Source organism: Phascolarctos cinereus, unplaced genomic scaffold (assembly GCF_003287225.1).
Source record: "Phascolarctos cinereus isolate Bilbo 61053 unplaced genomic scaffold, phaCin_HiC Scaffold_2;HRSCAF=192, whole genome shotgun sequence".
Classification (NCBI taxonomy): domain Eukaryota; kingdom Metazoa; phylum Chordata; class Mammalia; order Diprotodontia; family Phascolarctidae; genus Phascolarctos; species Phascolarctos cinereus.
In genome coordinates this window covers 238,228,516-238,254,128 of record NW_027555625.1, presented here as the reverse complement: position 1 = coordinate 238,254,128, position 25,613 = coordinate 238,228,516, and the positions used below count along the sequence as shown (strand labels likewise).

At 36.4% G+C, this 25,613-nt stretch overlaps 1 long non-coding RNA gene across 1 annotated transcript; it reads right to left on the bottom strand.

Moving 5' to 3' along the window:
* Nucleotides 1-2,005: 2,005 nt before the first annotated feature.
* Nucleotides 2,006-8,077, bottom strand: LOC110206424 (uncharacterized). Its single transcript, XR_002323912.2, has 3 exons — nt 7,977-8,077; nt 4,456-4,514; nt 2,006-2,459 (listed from the first exon to the last, which is right to left on the bottom strand). It is a non-coding gene; the product is annotated as an uncharacterized LOC110206424 (long non-coding RNA).
* Nucleotides 8,078-25,613: the final 17,536 nt, after the last annotated feature.

Genomic DNA, 25,613 nt, shown 5'->3' with positions numbered 1-25,613 from the left:
GGCTATTGAAGCTTTTTCTAAACTCGCCCCCTCCTACCTTTCCAGTCTTCTTACACATTTCTCACTCTCTCCCAATATCCTCCACATTCTCTGGGTTCCAGTGACTCTGGCCTCTTTGCTGTTCTTTGACGAGCATCTCCCAGCTCCCAGCTCTGGACGGTTTCATTGGCTGCCCCTAGACCTGGAACAGGTCTCCCTTTTTATCACCATCTCTTGGCTTCTCTGAATTCCTCAAAGTCCAAGCTAAAATCTCACCTTCTGCTTGAAGACTTTCACAGTCTTCTTAAATTCTAATGTCTTTCCCCTGAGATCATCTCTAATTTATTTTTATATGTCTTTTATGTACGTATTTGCTTGCATGTTGTATTCTTTCTTCATTAGACTGTGACCCTTTGAAAGGAGGAACTATGTTTGCTTTTCTTTGTATCCTCAACACATTGCCTGGCATGTAGTAGTAGGTGCCTAATAAATGTTTGTTGACTTCTCTTGATATTCAAGTACTACAACTTGTTCAACTATTACCAAATTAATGGAGACCTACTTTGTTTACAATTCTTTGCTACTACAAAAAGTGCTGCTACAAACATGTAGGTGTACAGGGAAACTTACTTTTTGTCACTGGATTTCTTGGGGTGTCTACCTACCTACCTAACAGAAAAATCTGTGGGTCAAAGGATATAGATATTTTAGTCACTTTCTTTTGCATAATTCCAAATTGTTTTCTAGAATGATTGGATCAATTCACAATGAGGAGGCAACTATTCTTTTGCTAACAGAGGACTTTTTTTTGACTTAGAACTTACTTGTCACTTTTTAGAAAAGTAACATTTCTCCTCTCCCACCAAGTGACCACAAGATCTGCCTATATCTTTGGCTTTTCTTTTTAATTAATTGTTTCAATTAATAAATATATATTTTTTTCTCTCTCTGATACTTACCTCGAGATCAAAAATAAACAAAAGCAAAACCCTTGTAATTAACATACATAGTCAAGCAAAACAAATTCTGGCAAACTCCCTGTCCAAAAATGTGTTTCATTTGGAATATGTAGATCTTTGACTTTCTAAACTGAAAAGTTGAAAGTGACATTTTACTTTTATCCCTCAGAAAGAGCTGAGGAGCTGGTTATATAAGCTCTAGCAATAAAGCAGGTAATAATATGACCTAACTAGACCAGAATATGTGTGAAGGACCTAAAAGAATACCCACGAGATTAGACTTTTGTGCTCTTTTGTCTTAAAAATATTCCATTTGTGATCTGTCACTAGACTATCTTTTCAAGCCAATTATGCATTATTCTACCTCATGTCTTCTGCGTTCCAGCCAAACTGACCTACTTCCTGTACCCCATACATGACATTCTATCTTCTAGCCTTGCCCTTGCAGAGTCTTTCCCCGTGCCTAGAATATTCTCTCTCCTCATCTTCACCTTTTGGAATCTTTAGTTCCATTAAAGTTTGAACTCAAATCCCAACTCCTCTGAGACAAATTTCCTCATTCTCCCAGGTGTTAGTGCTCTCCTAAATTAGTTTTTCTTTTCTAAAAAAAAATTCTTTATCTTATTTTTAATTTATGGAATAAAACAAGCATTTCTATGACATAGCAGAATAGAAAAAAAATGATTGCACATGAAACTGCAAATCTATTATGTACAACTTGCTATTCCTTCAAAATTAGTTTTTCAAAAAAGTTTATTGATTTCTTTTGTCTTTATGTCACCATCATTTCTGACTAAGTCTTTATCTTATTAAAACAAGACGAAACCCCAAAAAGTGAGAAGAAAAAACAAAATAATACCAAAAGCTATTTGTACAAACTAACCAACATATCATCAGAGTCTGAGGGTATATACAATATTTCACATCCATATTCTGCAAGGAAAGAAAGGCAGCATATTTTTTCCTGTCTGCTCTTTGGGGCCAAACTTGGTGATAGTAATTACATCACAGTCAATTTCTATTATTTTTCTTGTTTGTTTCCATTTTCTTGGTGAAAGTCATTGGTATATTGTTTAACTGACTCTGCTTAATGAATTTTGTAGCAGTTCAAATATGATTTCATATGCTTCATATGCTTTTTCATGTTTACTGGTTCTTTTGGAGCAGTGATATCCCATTCCATTAAAGAACCAAAATTTGTTTAACCATTCTCCATTTGATGAGTACCCCAAATCACTCTTTATCTATTTTGTGCATATTTTTCATTTATTTACTTGCATACATATTGTATCTTCCCCTCAACCCCATTGTAGGATGTAAGCTCCTTGAGGGCAAAGACTATCTCCCTTTTGCCTGGCACAGAGTAAATGTTTGATAAATATGTGCTGATTTTTAAAAAAATGATTATTGATGTCTTCTCTTATCTGCAGGGCAGAGGAGTGCCTGGATATAGTTGTCCTTCTTTCTCTGGTTCCATACCAAAGGTGGGAGCTTTCTTTCTCAGCATGTTGATTTTCTTTCCTGGAGGATGGAGAAGATGCTGGCATGAGAAAAAGTAATCTAATTCCACTTGCAAGAATGTTTTTGTAATAATGTCTCTGGAATTATTGCTAAACATCATATCCTCAATTTGTGGAAATCATTTTTACTAGGTTTATATGTTTTGAACTAGAATTTTCCCCTATAGTCCATTTTTTCTGCTCCTCATTAAATACATCTCTTTTTCTAAGAAAGTTCTGTCTGTTTTATGGATTAAGATGCATTTGCCTATAATATTCTCTCAAACACTTGGTAAAAGTCTCTAGGGCTGAAGCCTGTAAAAGTCAGTCAGCTGAATCCCAAAACTGGTGACTGTACTCTTGTTGGCAATAGTTAGAGTGGAAATACTTGGGCTCTGTCCCAGTAAAATCCTCTAAATTTCGTTGAAGTAAAGGAAAGTGTTGTCAACACAAAGGACGTTCTACTTCGATCAAATGTATTGGCTTGTAGATTCCCTTGGGGTTAATGAAGGTGGGAGGAAAGGGGAAAAGGGACTCTCTAATTGATAAAGGTTTCAATGAATCAGAAGAGAAATAGGTAGCTTGTGGCCTTAGACTTATGAGGTCTTTGAGAATAAAAACTTGAACCTATCAATTCTGTCTAGCTAGACTCCTCCTCTTTTACCCAATGCTGAACTCTTGTGTACATATGAATAGCTCATTTCATTAAAATGTGTACTCAGATAATTTTATTATTTTAAAAAGGTGAACACATTCTGAATATTAATTTATAAAAAAACTATTTTATTTATCGAATTCAAGAAACTATAATTTAAATAATCTTATTCTTTAAATTAATGACTAAACTTATTTTGGCTGCTAGGTAAAGTAGTGGATAGAATGCAGGGCCTGGCTTCAGGAAGATTCATCTTCCTGAGTTCAAATCTGGCCTCAGATACTTAGTAGCTATGTGACTTGGGTGAATCACTTAACCTAGTTTGCCTCAGTTTCCTCATCTGTAAAATGAACTGGAGAAGGAAATAGCAAACCTCTCCCGTATCTTTGCCAATAACAAAACAAAACAAAAAATGGGATCCAGAGTCAGACAAAACTGAACACAACTGAACAACAACAAAACTTAATTTAAAAAACGAAAACTTTACAATGGCTTCTTTTAATCAAACCACTTCCACTGATATATTGGAGCCGGACCCTATGAGGTTGAGAGAGCTGATTGTTAAATTTTCATTGTGAGCACTTATACCTCAGAAATAAGCAATTCCTAGAAATCCAGGTTTGGTTTTATTGATTTCATTGATTATTTAGACTGAAAATAATAGAGAAAATATTAACAATGAAAATTAAAGCTAAAAGTGTATTGCATATAGATTTCTCCCCCACAGAGCTGATTGTCAAACATGTATCAGTACTTTGGCTATCCTAAAACATGGAACAACCTTCTATTATTAATATCCTGTTGTGCTGATAACACAAGCTTTTCCTTCTTGGCTAAAAATACACATTTCCAACTGGACCCAATTCCTCCAGCACTGAACTTTGTCATGAAGAGTCAGCAGTGGAATATTACTATCTGTAAGAAGAGCTGGTGTCTTTTAAAATCTAAAATTTTAACTTTTTTATCTTCTTTCCTTGTATCAACTAGATTTCCTGGACCACAAATTATGTATTGAGTCATAGATAACAAAATGGTCAGAAGAGTTAAAGGTGAAGGAAACAATTAGTTTTTCCATGACCTGGCTATAGACAACAGGAGTGGCAGCCTCCTGAGAAAGGGCAGAATGGGGTAATCAGCTTTTCTGACCCTAACAAGCACTGGGCTTCACCACGCAGAAGTGCTGAGACCAAGGCAGTGTCAAAGAACAGTCTGTAAGTAGGTCACAGATAGATGCTAGACTATGTGATGATTGAATGAGTAAAGAGGCCTCCTTCTTCCTGTAGCACCAGAATTTTGTGGAAGCCCTATAGGGGAAGTGAGTGGGGAGCAGAAGTAGGAAGCCATAAGTACATGGGCAACATACCTACAGAAACCTGAGTCCTCAGATGCTCCTTTTTGTGTTCTCAGGGTCCAAGGTACCTACTACATTTAAAATACAGTCATTTTAGTGAGCTCATCCTCACTTTAGGAGATCAGAACAACCAGACATTTTATATCATTACATGAAGTAACTGATATCTTTAGCTAAATCACTAAATTTTGAAAACATTCTGTGTCTATAAAGATATTACATATCTGTGAAGACACTGAATATCCATGAAGACACAGATATTCTCCTGGCTACCTGTGTTCACCACAAAAGAAAGTCATTGGCACAATAGTCTGTGCCCAGGCACACCAGGTAAATACCCCAAGATATGCCTATGAATTCTTACAGACTGACAATTGGATGAATTAATCAACAAGCATTTATTAAATGCCTTCTTTGTGTCAGGTACTGTGCTGCCTTTTACAAGGAACCTAAACTGTACCATAGCCACTTATTGTGAATTTCTAGTTTAGACTCACCTTTTACCTCTGACATCACCTCCCACCTCTTGCTTTTTCCTAGTGGATTCCTGACTTGTTGAAAACTCCTATTGGTGTATCTTGCATTTCTAGTCTTTTAGTTTCCTTTGAAATTTCCTTGTTCCCTAAGATCCTTTAGGGATACTGAGGAAAGGAAATATATGGATCTTCTGACAAGGGGAAGCAAAAGGGGTCCTGGGTATCAGAGGACCAACAGGACAAACATGAAGATTTTCTAGCAGAGAAGCATGGAATCACTGTGATTAGTGCAGTCAATGATCACTGACAAAGTTATAACTTTTTCAAGCTGGAACTTTGGTGATTTCCATTTGAAGACAAGTTTAGACACACATTAGTGAGGCATTTTGCAGGCTGGCTGCAGGATAGTGAGTGTTTTGGTCACATAAACTTTTGAGGATTGCCTACTGAGTTGTAAAGGGATGGTCCTGGAGGAGGGAGTGCTCATATTACTGAAATTAAAGGTGCTTGAAATGTTGAAGTGTTTATACTTAATGAATCAAGCACCAAGCAAAAAGGAGACCAAAATCAGAAAATATTCCTGGAATATGAGAGGTTCCTAATGAGACTCAAATGAGATGATGGATGTATAGTACTTTACAACCTTAAGGCATTATATAAATTACAGTTATTATTATTATTATTGTTGTTATTATTATTAATATCATATTATCACCATCACCATCACCACCACCATCACCACCACCACTATCATCATCATCATCAGTATTAGTATCATCCTATAGTCCCCAGGCTGAGTCTGGTTATGATTTCATTTCCTGAACTTTTTACTGTATTCCTACTGAGCTTAAGCATTGTCTATAGAGCAAAACAGGGGTGTATGCTGGTAAATGTTTAACAATCATGCTCTCCAGATGAAAAAAAAGTGCATATTTTTAAGTTTAGTGTTGTTAGTAGTTTCTTAAGTCTAGACAATGAACAAAATCAAGACACCATGGTATACAGCATTTCCTGATTTCTAAGGTGTAAAAGCCCATGCTGAAAATTTAATAATTGACCTTAGCTCATTAGAGTTGGCTCTAGCAAACTCCTGATTCTAGGCTTCATCAGGATTCATCATTCAGGGTCAAGTAAGCAGTCTCAAGACTAGGTGTCTAAAAATAATAGAGACTGTGTAATGAGCTCGGTCATGCAATTGATTCAGCCTAACAGAGTGGACAGTGTTCTTTTGAGTCTCAGTGCATAGGACTACCATTTGCAATTTGCAATCTTTGCTACTCTGAATAAATTTTATCTGTGAAGAGCTATTGTCTACCACCAGGGTTTCCCACGTTAGCAGCAACAAATGCATGGCTAAGTCATAAAACAAACCCAGGGTCTAACTGATTCATTCCACATATGCTTATGAAACATCTACTGTATGCAATTCATAAAAGCTTGAGGAAATGTTCCATGACAGAGAACACTAAAGCAACTAGAAATTGTATACTAGCACATGGAATTGTTAATAACTTTAGCTAAGTTCTGATTATTTTTAGGTGACTTCAAAACATTTTTACTGCTTGCTAGCTATAGACACCTAAGTGGCACAGTAGATAGAGTACTGGGTCAGGAGCATTTGACTTCAAATTTGGCCACAGATCCTTTTGCATTACCATGGGCAAATCACTTCCCTCCACCTCAGCTTTTTCAACTATAAAGTGGGAAAATAATAAAAGATTCCTCCCAGTGTTGTTCTGAGGCTCAAATGAGAGATTTGTAAAGTACTCAGCATACTGGCTGGTACATAGTAGGCATTTTAATAAATAATCATTCCCTTCCTTTTCCCCTCATTCAAATTCTTACTTAGGTGTCCAGGATTCCTAGTGGCAGAGTCATGCTTTCAGCCTATCAGGTCCACATGGTTAATTGCATGGAATGAATTACCATAAGAAATCAATACATTATTTTCAAGAGTTGATCAAGGGAGAAAGAATATATCTATTTTCACAGATGCACATTGTTTACCAGATTTATAGCCATTTCTTTCTGATTTATAAAGAATCATATTTCTGGGATAATCTTTGAAACATGGAAGATAATTTTGGTTCTTCAGCCTCCACTGATATTTTTGGGCATAGCTTTTGTAAGACATCTAAAGGATATGAATTTATTTTGGCCATAAAAGGTCCTAGAATACTGGACATAATGACTTATTCCCTTAATATTTCACGGGATCAAGGTGATGAATTTATCAGTGAAGGGGGTCTACTTGCCAGGGCAATCTACTTAACAGCTCATTTCTGACTAGTAAATAAGTTATTAAGTACTTATTAACTATTCCTCTGCATTGTAATTAGGAGCTCAAATGAAGTAAATCCTTTATTTTGATGGAGATATTGTTGACAAATCAGACAGTTCTACCCTTAGTACTTATTTTTAGTCCCTTAAGAAAATCTCAGATGAACTGGGAAATGATGTTGAGAACTACCAGTATTGCTTCTGGGGACAAAAGTCACCCTGGATGACTAAAAGAGAAACTGAGGCAGAGCTCTGAACCAAAGCACTTTATTAAAGGGAGCTGGCCCCCTCTAATGAAGTGAATCTCAGACCTTCCTTCTCATCTGAGATGACCCCCTCCTTCCAGGATCCTATTTTTATAGGGTTTGATACCAATTTTACTACCTAGACATTCTAAAGCAACTACACAAAATACAGAATTCCATTGGTTGACATATAGATAATAAGCTAAAATAAGTAAAAATGATATGTCAGCAGGGTCACTAGTTGGTGAAGCAAGTATTATCTCTGCTGACTAGGTGGTCACAAAATGGATGGGCTCATCCTCAGGTTAGGCAAGAAGAGATGGTATAAGCTGTACATATGCTCCAAGAACATATTGAAGGGGGACTTTCCAAACCATACCACCACCCACACTTGATTTGGTCATGGAATTTGAGCAAAATGGGATGGAGATATCTGCATCAGCATTCTTGTGGTTATGCAAGTAAGCTCCATAGCTGGTAAACAAGTGTGACGTCCTCCTTACTTGAGGAGGGCTGCCTGGGTCATACTCACCTGCAGTCTTCTGGTGTCCCGGAGTCGACAGAGAGATGTAGTTTCAAAAGGTTTATTCAGTCATGTCTCAAGGGGGTAAGCAACTCCCCGCTGGTCCTGCTTTCAGCGTTTTATATCTTTTACTCATGGGAACATACCCCAATGTAACAGCGAACAAAGCAACAAGGTTTACATATCTTTACCAGTAGGCAACACCTAGAATTTTTCTCATTCGAATACCAATTAAAGTATCAACAAGTCCTTAACAACAAGTACATTTCTGTGCAACATTGTCCTGGCTGTGTCCTTCTCCCTTGCTGTTCCCGTAAAACACCATGTACTGCTTGTTCCCGGATGTTCCCAATACTTGATACATGAACTAGCAATACTTGATACATCTTTGTGCTAGAGCTGACTGTGCTTGAGCTAGCAACATTGTTTTATAGTTTGAGCTTGCCTAGTATCAGAGTTCTGCTGATTGGGGGGTGCAAGGTCCGTGGTCGGAGAACCCAGCCAGGATATTCTGCACATGTACTAACACCGAGAGGGGCCTTTGCCCATCAGTGAAGCCTCATGAAGAGCCTGTGGTCCTCAACGTCCTACAGATCCCTACAAACAAATAATGAGCGTTACTTTAAAGCGTGGGGCCTATTATAGGACCCTTCAATTAGGATCTATGTTCCTACGTGACTTATGCAAAATATGGATTAATACATTGCTTATTCTTTTACCTATTGTTAGGTGATTAAATATTATTACTAGATGAACATATTAAAATAATTGCTAAAAATCATTATACCTTATAGAATCATAATGGAGGTTATAAAATAATCAGGACTTAAGAGTTTGAGTAGAGGTCTGCAATGAATCATCTCTCCCAGGTAATGTAATGAGATAGAAAAAGATATATAAACACCGTATCTGTCCTTAAGAATGATTTGGGGGATAAAATAAGTGTATGAAAATTTGGAGGGGAAAATCAGGTTGAAGAGACAGATCACTTATAAACTCATTTTTGGGGCATGTTATCATGAAAAATCATACCTATGGTAAAATTCACTCCTTCAGTACTCTGATAATTAAGAGTAGGTGGTCATTTGACCTAGGTTCCTTTCTACTTAAAGCACACAAAGTTAATTGATAGTCCTAATGACATTGCAAGGGATATTTTTTAATTTACTTCAGACAACAAACATTTTTAACGTTTTAGCAAACTAATAATCCATATGTAAATGATATTGCTTTTAAATATTTTCTTAAAGCAGACCCAACAATCGAAATACCAAATTAACTGCAATGGACTTATGAAGGAAGACACTATCTGCATCCAGAGAAAGAAGTGATAAATAGAAGTTTGCATAAAATGATTTTACATTACACACACACACACACACACACACACACACACACACACACATACATGTATACATGCATATTTGTGTCTAAGGGTAGCCTCTAGGTAATCTAGGGTACGGGGGGAAGGAAAAAAAAAGAAAAAATCTTACATGATAACTATTGTATATTTAGGAGAAATAGAAAGTTGTACATAATAGATTTGCAGTTTCATTGTGATAGTCTTTTTATTTTATTATGTTTTACAAACGCTTTTTTATTTCATAAATTAACAATAAAATTATTTTTTTAAAGTACTATGTGACAGGAATTTTACTAAGTGCTGGGAATACAAGTACAAAGAATGAAACAATCCCTACTAAAAAGAAATTGCATTTTATTGGGGGAGACGACAGATACATATGTAAATATATACACAGCATACGTATAAAGCAAATAAGTATAGACATGCACACAGTTGTTAAATACAAGACAACTTGAGAGGGAGCACACTAGCATTTGGGAGGCTCTGGAAACTCTCTGTGTAAAAAATGGTGCTTGAGAAGTATTTTAAAAGTTAGAATTGTTCTTCCTTTGTACTTCTTTTTTTTTTTCATTTGCTTTGGCAATCAGGGTTAAGTGACTTGCCCAGGGTCACACAGCTAATAAGTGTCAAGTGTCTGAGTCTGGATTTGAAGTCAGGTCCTCCTGACTTCAAAGGCAGAGCTCTATCCACTGCACCATCTAGCTTCCTCATCTTCCTTTGTTTTTGAAAAAGGCCAATAACATCATCAGTGAGAGAGAGACCATGTGCAAGAAGTAAGGAGGGAAAACATCCCACGTATCGGGGTAGGTCCACGTGAAGGCAGGAGAAGGGAGATGGAGTATCATGTGTAGAATAAAGAGAAGGTCAATTTTCCTGGATCACAGAGTATGGGAAGGGGAACAAAGTGAGTCTGGAAAGATAGTTAGGAAGACTTACACAAACTCATGCAAAGTGAAGTGAGCAGAACCAGGAGAATATTTTACAAAGTAATAGCAACATTAAAGGATGATCAACTATGAAGGACATGCTACTCTGATGAACACAGTGATCCAATCCAAAGAACCTATGATGAAAAATGCTTTCCACTTTCAGAGAAAGAACTGATGAACTCTGAGTGTATACTGAAGCATACATTTAAAAGAAATTTCTTTGTTTATAGTGTTTTATTTTGTTGGTGTTTTCTTTTGCAACATGGCTAATATGGAAATATGTTTTGCATGACCTCACATGTGTAATTGAAATCAGATAGCTTTCTTTCTCAAGGAATATGTGGTAGGGAGAAAGAGAATTTGGAACTCAAAAATTTAAAAAAAGATTGTTAAAATTTTTCACATGTAATTAAGAAATATTTAATGAAATAAGTAAAAATGACTTTAAAAAAGAAAAATTTACTGTCTTTTTTCTCCTTCCTCTACCCTACCATTGCAATGTTACATATGTGTCCCATGGGAACCTCCACTGACGTCCCATCATAGCATAGGCATTGCTTTGGGCTCTTGAAGGGTATAATAGAGGAAGTCAGCCTAGAAGATTCACTCAACCTGGAAAGGCTTGAAGCACAGACCCAGAGATGAGCTGTGTGCCTGTCATCCCACATGGAGACTCTCATCTCCTGGGGTTTGGCTACAAGGTGGTGACTTGTTTTTGCTACTGCAACTCATGAAGCTCCAGTTTGCAAAAATGTCAGTGGAGAGACTACCCCACCAGTGAGATCACAGCTCCTTTAGAACTACTTTGGAAGCCTCAAAGTTAGATATCCCAATAGAATACATAATTTGAGTGGCAAGGCAGCATGAGGTAGTGGAAAGGACATTGGTTTTAGAGTCAGAAGACCGGGGGTGAGTTTGAGATCTCATAATTATCCAGTGCAAATCACTCAGACTCCTATTTTCTCTTCTGTAAAATGAGGATAGTAATACTTGCCCCACCTACTGCATCACAGAACCATTATGAGCAAAGCTCTTTGTAAACCTCAGTGTGCAAAAGAAATGAGTGGCACGATTTGTATTGCATGATGATACTGTTTCACCTCCTGACAAATCTGTAAAGCTTTGGAAGTTGTCTCCAATATGTGATATTTTCTCTCTTATTTTGAATAATAACCATTTAAATATGCAAGGCTTAACAGTTTACAGAGTACTTTCATATCTGCTATCTCTTTAGACTTTTGCAAGAGGCAGCAAGGTGGCACAGTAGATAGAGTATGGGGCCTGGAGTTAGGAAGATGTGAGTTCAAATTTACAAAAAGTTCAGACACTTACTAGCTATGTGACCTTGGGAAAGTTAATTAGCCTTCATCTACCTCAGTTTCTTCAACTGTAAAATAGAGATAATTACAGCACTTATTTTCTAGGGTTGTTCTGAGGATCAAATAAGATAATAATTGTAAAGGGTTTACCACAGTGCCTGGTGCATAGTAAGCATTTGATAAATCCTTGTTTCTTTTCTTACTTCATAATACTGAGAGCCAGGTAGGACAAGGATCATAGAATCTTAGATACAGAAATAAAAGGGACCTCAGAGATAATCTAATGCACACCTTTCATTGTATAGATGAGGGAACTTTGGCCCCAAGGAGTTATTTAAGTTACCCTAGAATTAGTGCTTTTTTGGTGATATCAGCCTGGATTACTATCCCTATTTCATAAAAGAGGAAAATAACACTTACCAACTTTGAGATCTTTGATAAGTTACCTAACCTTTCTAAGCATTAGAGTCAGGTTTAGAACCTAAGTCTTCTGACTCCAACCCTATAACACATTGCTGAAGTATAAACATATAGGGATGTCTACCAATAGTGTCCTGATTAAAATTAATTATTCTTCAATGACTTTGATTTTTCCTCCTTGAATAGCTTATTTATTCATTTATTCATTTATCTATCTATCTATTTATTTATTTATTTTTGCATTATGCCACGACTAATAACCAGGTAGTACAGCAGACAGAGCACCAGCCCTCAAGTCAGGAAGGCTTGAGTTCAAATCTGACCATTGACAACTATTAGCTGTATTACTTCAGGTAAATCACTTAACTTCTGTTTGCCTCAATTTACTCATTTGTAAAATGGGGATATAAAACCTCCTTTTGACAGTTATTGTGAGGTTCAAATGAGACATTTCTAAAGTCTTAGTGTAGTATCGGACACATAGTAAGTAATACATGAATGTCAGCTATTGTGATTACATGCATCATTACTTGTAAGTCTGGAACAAATATCCCTCATCTTTTTGCACCATTAGAGATGTGAAATGTTATGTTACATTGTTTTCTTAATTTTTCTTGATTGTCATAACAACCCTCATGCTTCTATAAAACCCTGAAGTTTACTTTCATCACAATAACCTACAAAGTATTAAGTGTCAGAATTATCATTCCCATTTTAAAGATGAGGAAATTGGAGCTCAGAGAGATTCAGTGATATTTTCCATATTCATAGAATTAGAGGATCACAGATTTAGCCCTAAAAGGGTGCTTAGAAGCTTTCTAATCCAATTGCCTCATTTGAGAGATGAGAAATTGAGGCCCAAAGAATGAAAATGATGTGTCTAAAAACTTGTAGATACAGTTTTAAATGTCAGAATTGAAATTTGAATGCAGGTCCTCTGCCTCCAAAACTAGCCTGTTGTATGCTACATCACATTGCCAGGCCAGAGGTGGGTTTCAAACATAATTCTTATGCTAGGTACAATGGTCTTTCTACTATACCAACTGTTTTATGTTTTTTCCCTTGTAAATAAATGTTTCCTTCCTTGAACTCTGTGAATAGTATGTTTACAGGGGGGCTTGTTGCCATCTCTCTTTGAAGGCATTATATAATTAAGTGAAATATGAGGGACTCATATGGTGACAATTAGCTAGAGATGTTAGAAACTCCCTAACTTGTATTTCAGAACTTCTGACTATGGCTTACATAAAAGAAATTCCATCGAAATCCAGGAACTGGTAGCTACTTCATAACATTGCAATAACCTTGTAATCCATCAGAGGCCTCATCCCGGAGTTATGGCAGGAAGACTTGCTCTACAATGGAATTTGGTGTTTTCCATGACAGAACAATTCTGAATTCTTGATGAGTCTGAGATATGGTATAGAGAGAAGAATGAAGCTAAATTCACATAAGCACTGGTTTGTATCTATCCATCAGGAGGACTGTATTTAATAGAGCTGAACTATGGGAAGTGGAAAAGCTGTTGCATATAGCATGAACCTGTCTCCTAGAATGTTAAGACCTCCTGTTGATTTCTAAGAGATTCCCATAAAGATAAGGCCATGAGATTCTACATCAGCAGTTTTGCTCTTTAAATATGCACTTTCCCCCTCTTTGGCTAAGCTAGTGAGGTTTTCAAACAATATAGTTTTCAATAATTTAGTAAATAATCTCCAGTGTCTTAAAACTTTTATAGCACTTCAGGTTTGCAGTCTGGTAATGTTTTACAACCCTGAGGCTGCCACAAATAAAAGTATTTATTAGAAGGCCAAGTGCTTGCTCAAATGCAGAGCATTCTTGAAAACAAACCTCTTTGTGCATTAACATTTGTGAAATCAAAAGGCATTTATGCCAAAAAGTGTCCCTTGCTTGGACATTAGGGACAGATTATGTTTTATAAGGTACCAGTCAAACATAGATACAGTATAGGGTTGTTAATCTTCCTGGGAGTCTGATATGTCTTGAAAAACAGTATGGTATGGTATTAAAAACCCTAGAAACTGCCAAGATAAACCCAGGAACCATATGAACACAATTAAAAAACACTTTTCACACAAATAAAGTCAGATCTAAACAACTGTAGAAATATTAATTGCTCAGGGGTAGGCTAAGCCAATATAATAAAAATGACAATTCTACCTAAATTAGTTCACTTATTCAGTACCATACCACACTACCAAAAATTAGTTTATAGAGCTAGAAAAAATAATAAAATTCATCTGGAAGAGCAAAAGGTCAAGAACATCAAGGGGATTGATGAAAAAAAATGTGAAGAAAGGTAGCCTTAGAGTACCAGATTTCATACTGTATTACAAAGCAATCATCAAAACAATCTAGTACTGGCTAAGAAATATAGAGTGGTGGATCAGTGGAATAGATTGGGTACACACAGTGGTAAATGACCATAGTAATCTAGTGTTTGATTAAACCCAAAGATCAAAACTTTTGGGGTAAGAATTCAACATTTGATAAAAATTGCTGTGGAAACTGGAAAGCTATTTGGCAGAAACTAGTCATAGACCAACATCTTGCATAGTATACCAATATAAGTTCAAATGGGTACATAATTTAGAAATAAAGGGTGATATCATGAGCAAATTAGGGAAGCATGGAAAATTTACCTGTCAGGGAAGGGAAGAATTTATGAGCAAACAAGAGATCAAGAGGATCAGAGGATATAAAGAGGATAATTTTGATTACATTAAATTAAAAAAAGTTTTGCATAAATAAAACCCATGCCACCAAGATTAGAAGGAAAGCAGGAAACTGGGAAAAAAAATTTGTAGCAAGTGTCTCTGATAAAGGCAACATTTTACAAGTAAAGAACTAAGTAAAATTTATAAGAATATTAGTCATTCTCCAATTGATGAATGGTCAAGGCATACAAATAGGCAGTTTTCAGAAGAAGAAATAAAAACTATCAATAGTCACATGAAAACATTCTCTAAATCACTACTGATTAGAAATACAAGTTAAAACAACTTTGACCTACCACCTTACACCTATCAGTTTGGCTAATATCACAGAAAAGGAAAATTACAAATGTTGGAGAAGATGTGGAAAAATTGGAAAACCAATGCATTGTTGGTGGAGTTGTGAACTGATCCAATCATTCTAGACAGCAATGTGGAGTTATGTCCAAAGCGCAATCAAACTGTGTATACCCTTCGATCCAGAAATACCATGGGTAGGTCTATATCCCAAAGAGATCATAAAAAGGGAAAATGACCTACAATGAAAATACACAGCAGCTCTTTTTGTGGTGGTAAAGAATTGGAAATTGTGGGGATGCCCATTAATTGGGAATGGTTGAACAAATTGTGGTATAGGTATATATTGTAATACTATTGTGCTATAAGAAATGATGAGAAGGTAGATTTCAGAAAATCCTGGAAAGACTTACATGAACTGATGCTGAGTGAAATGAACAGAATCAGGAGGACATTGTACACAGTAAGAGCAATATTGTGTGATGATCAGCTATGATTGACTTAGCTCTTCTCAGCAATACAATGATCCAAGACAATTCCAAAAGACTCATGATGGAAAATGCTATCCACATCCAGAGAAAGACCTGATGAAGTCTGAATGCAGATCAAAACATACTATTTTCACTTTCTTTTTTAGTATTTCCCCTCTTTTGTTCTGTTTCTTTTTTCACAATATGACCAAGTTGGCAATATGTTTTATATGATTATACATGTATAACATATCAGATTGCTTGCCATCCTGGGAAATTGAAGGAAGAAGGGGAGAGGAGAGGTAGGGATGGAGAAAAGTTTGTAAGTCAAAATGTTATAAAAATGAATCTTGAAAATTGTCTTTACATGTAATTAGAAAAAATAAAATACTATTTATATGAAAATGATGACTAGGATAGTCTCAGAAAAATCTCAAAATTGTTATATGAATGGATGCAAATGAAGTGAGCAGAAGCAGGAAGACATTGTACGGAGTAATAGCAATATTGTATGACTATCAACTGTAAAAGACTTATTCTGAGCAATACAATGATCCAAGATAATTCTAAAGGGCTTGTGAAAAATGCTATCCACCTCCAGAGGAAGAACTGTTGGAACCTGAAGCCACATCAAAGCATACTTTATTACTTTATTTTTCTCAATTTTTGCCTGTGTTTTCTTTTGTAAGAAGGCTAATATAGAAATATGTTTAGCATGACTTCACATGTATAATCTATATAAAATTGCTTGCTTTCTCAAGTATGGGTAGGGGAAAGAGGGAGATAATTTAAAACTCAGATTAAAAAAAATGCTATTTTACATGTAATTGAGAAAAAATAAAATAAGAGAGAAAAAATTAAAAAGAAAATAAGCGAAAGAGTGAGGATGACAGAAGGTGCAATCTGTTAGAGGAGATAGGGTGGAATGGGATTGTTTGACTAAACAGAGGGGTTAGTCTTGGTAAGAAATAAGGCCACTTCATCATGTAAGGCAAAATGGAAGGAGAAGAAATTGGCAAAAGGCATTTTACTGATACTAAAAAGGGAGAAGGTAGAAGAGAGAGTTCACAGCAAATGCCCATTTTCCCCCTTTAAAATATGAAGCAAACCCCACATCTGCCTTCTTTTAGAGAAGGTGGCCACGTTCAAACCATATATACTTATAAAGCAAATTTTTTTTTGGCAGTACAGAAGTTGAAGGCTATAGGACCAACCTTGATGGAAAAATTGAGGCCAGGTAGATGGTCCAGTTGGGGTAGCTAGGTAACCTGGTTAATAGAGTGCTGGGCCTGGAGTCTGGAAGACTCATCTCTCTGAGTTCAAATATGGCCTCAGATATTTACTAGCCACGTGAGCCTTGGCAAGTTACTTAATCCTGTTTGCCTCAGTTCCTCCACTGTAAAATGAAGTGGAGGAGGAAATAGCAATCTGGCCTCAGACATTCATCTAGCTGTGTGACCTTGGTCAAGGCACTTAACTTCTGCCTGCCTCAGTGTTCTTCAACTGTAAAATGACTATAACAGTAGTACCTGCCTCACTGGAGTATTCAGAGGATAGAATGAGATACTATTTATCAAATACTTAGTACAGTGTCTGTCAGATAATAGGTGTTTAATAAGTGACCTCTCCACAGAGAAAGAGGCGACACCCTGGTCCCTAGAGACATTGATCATGAGCTTCATAGGTACTTAGTCTCCCTACCACCTAGACTTATGGAAGTTCATGCACAGGTGATGGTGAAGAATGAACATGTGAACTACACTGATTTATTAGATAGTGGAATAAATATGACTATCATGTTCCAGTCACTTAATGAGAGAAATCTGAGGGAAAAAAGCTTAGAGCTAGTAGAAGGTTTTAGTCTTGGAGGAGTAGGGGACAAAAAAAAATCATACTTGGGATACATTGAGATAAGTGAAATATCCCATGAAAGTTTTAGTTAAAAGGGCAATAGAGTAAATACTCTGATCTGATTTCTTCTTTTATTAACATGGTGTCATCACACACACACACACACACACACCACACACAAGAATGCAAGAGGAGGAGTTATAAAATCCAGGTTTAGGTCTCAGCTCTGTCACTAGATGTGTGATCATGAGCAATTATAGTTAATCCTTAAATGGAGGCAAAAGGTTTACAGGCAAAGGTGATGTTGCAGGGCATTCCAGGAATGGAGACAGCCTGTGTAAATGTATAGAGATAGGAAATTGGACATCATGTACAGGGGATAGGAAAAAGCACTAAGTAGATAACATACATGAGGAATATTGATGATGATCATTGCTAGCATTTATATGGTTATTTCTATCATTGAAGTTTTGCTTTAATGCCTCTGTCTAAGGCTATTCCAAAGGAGTCCAAGGCCTTCATAGGCCTTATCTAGTGAAAAGACTTTAAGTCCAGAGAGTGAATAATCTACTTCATGTACAAGGACCAGAGTAGCTGTATGCAGAAAGGCTTATCACTAGAGTAGTAATGTACAGTGGTTTAGTTGCTATACTTGGAATCAGAAAGACCTGAGTTTGAAAGTAGCTATGTGAGCATGAATCAGTCACTTAACCACTCCTGATTTCCATATCCTCATGTGCAAAATGAAGGTGTTGAACTCAATGATTTCTAAGGTACCTTCCCAATCTAAATCTATGATTCTATGGTGAAGTTTCTGGCCAGGGCAGTTTGTTAATCCACTAAGAAAGGATGGTCTAGAAGTCTTGCTGTCTGCATCACTAGACAGAATACCCATGTGGATGAAATCACAGAACTTTCAAGTTTTGAATTGAAATAAGTAGAGCACATTGGCCTTCAAAGTTTCATTTGAAGCAACAATCAAGAGAGATCTGAAAGTGGGGTAAAGTGGCCTTGTATATGCTGTCTTGATGACTCAGAGAACTGCTCTGGCAAGCCCTGAGAGAGAGACTCAAATACTCAGTCATCTTCCTGTTAATAGTCTTTCTCTGGAGAAGGTGCATTCAGTCTTCATTTTAGCACAAACGCTCCCACACAATCCTCTCCATGTCCCAGACATTCAAAGGAATACCACAGAAAGAAACAAAAATGAAAAGAAATACTCGTCTAACTGGGAATTCAATTGTCTCTTCTGACTTCACCCCCATTGTTGGCTCACCATCATTTTCAGAGAAAGTGGAGTAAGCTCTTGGAGCCTCTGAGGATGATGCAGTCTAGCACAGCAATATCTCAAGGCTTTATTGTGAATGTTAATGGGAGAATATGTTTTTCCTTATCCTTTTGTCTTTTAAAATGGAAATGAATGGAAATAAAACAAACCCTATTTGGGTATATTTTTATTGCATAGAATTACAGAATCAGAAGGGAGATCACTACTGTAGAGAAAGAATGATCCACCTAGGAAAAAGTGAACAACATTTTCTTCACATATAGAAATTAAGATGATAGAGTAACAGGGATATAAATATACACATGTATGTATATACACATATACATACATATTTACACAAACATACATATACATACATACATATGTATACATGAACCTCAGAAGATTCATAGGTTCAATTAGCTTTGAATATCACAAATAATGAGAAAAGATTCAAGAAGGCATTTCTCTGGCAATTTTAATATTTCCCGACTTGGACAGAACCTCAAAAGTCCTCATAGCAAATTTTACTCGCCCCTCCTCCAAGATGTTCATACCTTTCATTGTAAAGATTTAGGGTAATTTCTTTCCTAGGTTTAAACTCTAGGCTTTGATTGGCTTGTGTAGCCAGAGCAATCTGAGAAAAGCAAAAACTGAAGGTTTATATGGTTATAAGTATGAATGTAACATCTCTTCTTATAAAAGAAGGAGTTTATGGGATCATAGGGTTGGAAAGGACCTTTGTTGTTGTTGTTGAGTCATTTCAGTTATGTCTCTCTCTTTGTGATTCCATGTGGGATTTTCTTCACAAAGACACTGGAGCGAAGGTCTCATATCTAAAATATATAAAGAACTTTGTCAAATCCATAAGAATATGAGTCATTCCCCAATTGATAAATGGTCAAAAGATATGAACAGGCAATTTTCCAATGAAGAAATCAAAACAATTTATGGTCATATAAAAATGCTTTAAATCATTACTGATTAGAGAAATGCAGATTAAGACCACCTTGAGATATCATTTTGCACCTTCCAGATTGGCTAAAATGACAGAAGGGGAAAGTGTCAAATGTTGGAGAGGATATGGAAAAAGTGGGATACTGAATGGTGGAATTGTAAAATGATCCTATCATTGTTGGAGAGCAATCTGGAATCATGCCCAAAGAGGTATTAAACTACCTATACCATTTGGCCCAGAGATAACACTGCTTGGTCTATTTCCAAAAATGATTAGGGGAAAAAGGAAAAGAACCTACATGCTCTAAAATGTTTATGACAGCTCTCTTTGTGGGGACAAAGAACTGGAAAGTGCAGGGTTGCCCATCAATTGAAGAATGACTGAACAAGTTGTATACGGTTGTGACAGCATACTACTGTGCTATAAATGATGAACTCAATGGTTTTTAGAAAAACGTGGAAAGACTGGCTTGAAATAATGAAGAGTGAAATGAGTAGAACCAAAAGAACATTGTATACAGTAACAGCAATATTGGTTTAAGAATGACTTTGAGCAAATAAGTTATCTTGACTATTCTAAATACCCAAATTAATTATAAAGGGCATATAAAGAAAGACATTATCTGCATCCAAAGAAAGAACTGATAAATAGAAGTATGTAGAGATAATTTTGCATATACAAAAGTATGTATATGTATGCATATGTATTTGTATGTATGTGTATGTGAACATGTGTGTCTAATGGTAGCCATCTCTAGGGTAGAGGGAAGGAGGAAAGAAAAAAAATGTATATGATTTTGTTGTATATTTGAAAGGCATAGCAAGTTGTGCATAGCAGATTTGCAGTTTCATGTACAATCATCTTTTTTACTGTACTATGTTATACAAATGCTTGTTTTATTCCACAAAATTAAAAATAAAATAAAAAAATGCTCAAGTGATTTGCCTCTCCAGCTCATTTTTACAGATGAGGAAACTGAGGCAAACAGGATTAAGTGATTTGCCTGAGGTCACACAGCTACTAAGTGTCTGAGGCCAAATTTGAACTCGGAGATCAGTCTTCCTGATTACACTTCTAGCTCTCTATCCGCTGAGGTACCTGGTTACCTCAGAAAGGACTTTAGGGTTCACCTAATCCAACTCCTTTCCTTTATAGACATGGCAATTCAGGTGCTCCTGGGTTACAAAGTGGAGAGATGAGGTTGGAATCTAGGTCCCCTGATACCAGTCCTCCAGTACATCATGCTGACTGCTCAGTGTTTTATATTTCACCCACATGCCTCATTCATTAGCTTTGAGAGAAGCATGGCATAATGGAAGGAACTCTAGATTTGAAATCAGTGGATCCTACCTCTAATGATTCCTACCTGTGTGACCTTTGTCAAGTTAATTAACCTGCTGAAGCCTCAGTTTCCTCATCTGTAAACACATTGAACTATATGACCTTTGAGTTCCCTTTCAGCTCTTGGTCTATCACTCCATCACCTTATAAACCTCTATGACCTGGGTTCTAGCCCTGGCTCTATTGGTCCTCCATTTTTTTTTCATTTGCAAAATGAAGAGGTTAGATAGATGATCTCTAAGGTCTTTTCTAGCTCCAGTATTAATGATTTTAGGAAACTAATCACCACCAAGTTCTTTGATGATTATGGTTTAAGGTACTATTCCTTCTAGAGCAGTCTGTACTTCAAAAAAAGTCTTGAAAAAGGGGGAGAAGTGTTTCACAACCCAAAGTAATGATTATATAATAGAGTAATTTCAGGTACTGTGGATAATGGTGAGAGTAGATATTTTAGGTAAGGTTTCTGTGCTGGTGCTCTTAACATTATATGAGATAGACAGCTACCTAGATCAGAGTATTCTTCCATCATTCCAATTTGCTGAAGTCTTTAAAAGATTGCTCATTGGTATGTTTCTTTGATATCTATAATTTACATTCATTTTGCATTTGTTCTTTTGGTGGAAGGAAAGGAATGATGGAAGAACAAAACAAATGCTTACTCATCTAAATAATGAACTGAATTCTCAAGAACATGACAAAGAATACCTAAGACACTGAAGGGCACTCACCAATTGGAAGGTTTCCCAAACAGAACTTTCTTTTTTAAAATTTAAACATGTTCATGACTTTGGAAAAAACTCTGGGACACAGACCCTCCACTGGGTGGCCTTTAACCAGGCATTTCACATCTCAAAGATTCAATTGCTTCCTCTATGTAATGTGAATTTGAATAATGTGACCCCTTCAGTGGCTTCATTATTTGCACTAATGAGGACTTTACTCTCCAATAAAGCAGATTGCAATCCACTCTGCAGGGGTCTTATTCTCAATATCTTGCAAATCTACCATAATGTGATTGAGCCAATGTGCTAGAGTCCTTTCTCTAAATTTCTCCTACATTGAATGGATATCAAGGAAATTCACAGGCGGTATAGCAATTATCCCACATTCTTACTGTGTGACTTTTCTTTTTCCTAGTCTTTCCTTTACTTAGTGACATTCCTTGTACTATTTCTCTAGTGTCAGTCCTCATTTATAGTATGTTACTTTCTGTTAACCACACACCATATACTTTTCTTTTCTCTTTCCTTTCTCTTTCTTTTCTTTTCTTTTCTTTTCTTTTCTTTTCTTTTCTTCTTTTCTTTCTTTTCTTTTCTTTTCTTTTCTTTTCTTTTCTTTCTTTTCTTTTCTTTTTCCTCTCCTTCCTCTCCTCTCCTCTCCTCTCCTCTCCTCTCCTCTCCTCTCCTCTCCTCTCCTCTCCTCTCCTCTCCTCTCCTCTCCTCTCCTCTCCTCTCCTCTCCTCTCCTCTCCTCTCCTCTCCTCTCCTCGGCAATCAGGGTTAAATGACTTACCCAGGGTTACACAGCTATAAAGTGTTATGTGTCTGAGAATGGATTTGAACTCATGCCCTCCAAGGCCAGAGCTCTATCCACTGTGCCCCCTAGCTGCTCCTCCCATATACTTTTCCATTGTCCTTTGGTTGACCTTTAATTTCAATTCTTCAGTATTCCCTGTCTTGCATCTACAACTCATCAACAAAAGAATGTTGGTGGTAAGCAGATAAGGGTTTATTCAAGCAGAAGTTAGGGTCATTAAAGAATTCTGCAGATTTTCCCAAGGCAATCCAATCTGCCCTCCTCCTCCTTTTAAATTGTGGTTCCATGTAATTTTCTATTTGTAGTGTCTGTCCAAGACACGTATACTGATGGATGTATTCTATGGTTTGTTTCTCCAATTGCACATCATAATCTGGACCTGGGGATGGGGAGCCTTTGTCCTTGAGGCCACATGTGGCCCTCTAGTTCCTCAAGTGCAGCCCTTTGACTGAATCCAAACTTCACAGAACAAATCCCCTGGAAAAAAGGATTTGTTCTGTACAACTTGGACTCAGTCAAAAGGCTGCATTCAAAGACCTAGAAGGCCACTTGTGACTTGGAAGGCCACATGTGGCCTCAAGGACAAAGGCTCCCCACCCTTGGTCTGGACAAGACACATTCATCATCCACTTGGCTTCTCTTATGTGGATGATAAGGTCTAACTCCTTTGTATGATTTTGGATTTCATTAATGAGATTCTGTAGTGTTGTAAGACTTGAAAGAATCATGCCAGTTTCAATAGAGAAGCATATGGCATATATTTTATATCTGGAAAGAATTCCACTTTGACTGGCATTCTGAACTGTGCATCTCCCATAATAATGGCAAATATCCTGTCTTCTAGGTAGCACTGGAGTTTCACTTGTATTAAATTAACAATTTAATACCAAATCATTTTCAATAACCCTAATTCAAATTCAATGAACAGTTATTGAGCACATACAGTGGGACATTGTCTCCGTTTTTAAGTCTCACTTGATTAATCAGATAGTTAATTGATTGGATAATAATCCTCTCAAGTAATCTTATATGTTTTTAACATATGTATAGGAGACACCTTGTCAGAGGAGAGTCTGTATAATCATACTCAACTACATAAAATACCTCTTTATAGTCCACAAACAATAAGCAAAGTGGGGTAATTTTTTCTCTATACTTTCAGCTATATTTCTAGCCATAAAAAGATTGATTCATGTTTTCTACATCATTTGTGATAGAGTAATTGATTTTTTCTCACTTCTTCAAGGACAGTCTCAATATGCATACAAATTATTCATATGAAAAATTTGTAGAGATGAAGGGGGTATAAATGGATTGTTATTGATAATTTTGTTTGCTACTTTGTGTAGGCAATAATAAGATCTGAGAGATTTTCCTGGCCTTTGGCATCCTCTTCTAGCTCATGTGCCTTGATGATTGTTCCATCAAAATTTGTTTTGCCTCCAGCATGGCCCTCCTGTGTGTATAGCTGGTCTATTTAAGCTGGTTTTCCCATCTCTGCTTTCTTTAGCACCATTTTAGCTTTCTCAAGCTGTATTTCCAGGACTATACTTTCAGAGTCCAAATATGATGACTCCGCTTTCCTTGATAAGGAAAAAAGTTTGTCATAAGAACTGTTCCTATTTTTTTTTTGCCCTATTCCTCCATCTATTTGTTGTCCCTCTTCCATTTTCACCATGAAATCCCTTTGGTATAACTTTGATTTGTAGATATTTTTATCTTTAATATTTATCTTTAAATTTATTTTTTCTTCTAATGCATATCATTGTTTTAGGAGGTAGTATTGTTCACAATCCTCCAGAATTTCATTTATTAAGATTAAACCTCCCCCCCCACACACAAAGTTTGTATTCTAAACCAGTGTTGCCCATGGCTGCAACATCTCTTGGGTTTGCAAGGAGATGAAGTTTTGTCTCATGTCTTAACAAGTTAAAATGTTATCATTTTCTAATAATTAAAACATGGTCCATCCCTGGAAGTCATTCACATAAAATATATTAAAAAATGTTCAAATAACAGTAAGTTGGTTTGGCATAATTTCTTAATGTATTCAACTGCCTAAATTTCTTCCAGAGATACCTTAAGTCAGATACCATATCTAAAATTAGCTTTATGGGCACATCCCCCACATCTGGTCATGACTATGTTTTGCTTTGTTATATGGTGACAAGGAAATTAATTTTCCTTCCCCCATCTCCCACCCTCAGTTGACATTCTCTTTGGGGAAGCTCATCTGTGGGATTTATCTTAGCCTGGCCCCTTATTTTATTGACCTATTGAGAAAAACTTCTTGAAGGAAGGGAGGCTTTTCCTATTCTAGTAGTAATTTATTTTCATTTGTTTTAGTATGATATGAGAGCAACAGAAATTTGCCAATGTTCATTTGTACATGTTTCTGGATCTGCTTCAATTCAGGGGTAGTGAACCTATCTTGGCTTTCAAGTTTCCTTTTCTGTCCTTTAAATGATACATTTCAAAAATTCTTTAATGTGTTTTTTTAAAACTCAAAACATTTAACTGGATGTCTTCAAGAATTAGTATATTTAACTTTCAACCAATTTTTTCATGTTTCCATAGGCTGTCATCTGGATCTCACTTTTATTCTAGGGTGCACAATACTAGTTTGTTAGTTCAGTAAAGATAGGACTACAACCTGTTTCAACTGAATTTTGTTCAAATGATTATTTGGACATCCTATGTGGATTAAAGCAATGCTTGTCTGCACACTTCAATTTTTAACTAATTCATGGCTAAATCATTCATGGAATCCTAGTATGCAGAATGCTAAAGAATCTTATAATCCAAATACCATTATTTTACAGATGAGGAAATGGAGACCCATTGAGAGGAAGTGACCTAACAAAGATCACATGGAAAATAACAGATGTAGGATTTGAACTTAGGTCCTCTGGCATCCAAATCTGGTGCTCTTTCCATGCCAGCTCAGGGTACCAGTGTAGTGCTCATATAAAACAGCACATTGGCCAACTTAAAGCAAGCTAGCCAACTTTTGAACAGAATGTATAAAGAGTAAGTAAATGAAATGAAGCATCAGTAATCAAGCCTACTCAGAAAGTTTTTAAGTGTCCTCCAAGTTCAATACCTTTGTAAGGACTAACAACTTTGCAATTAACACTTTGGGGAATTTAAAAACAATA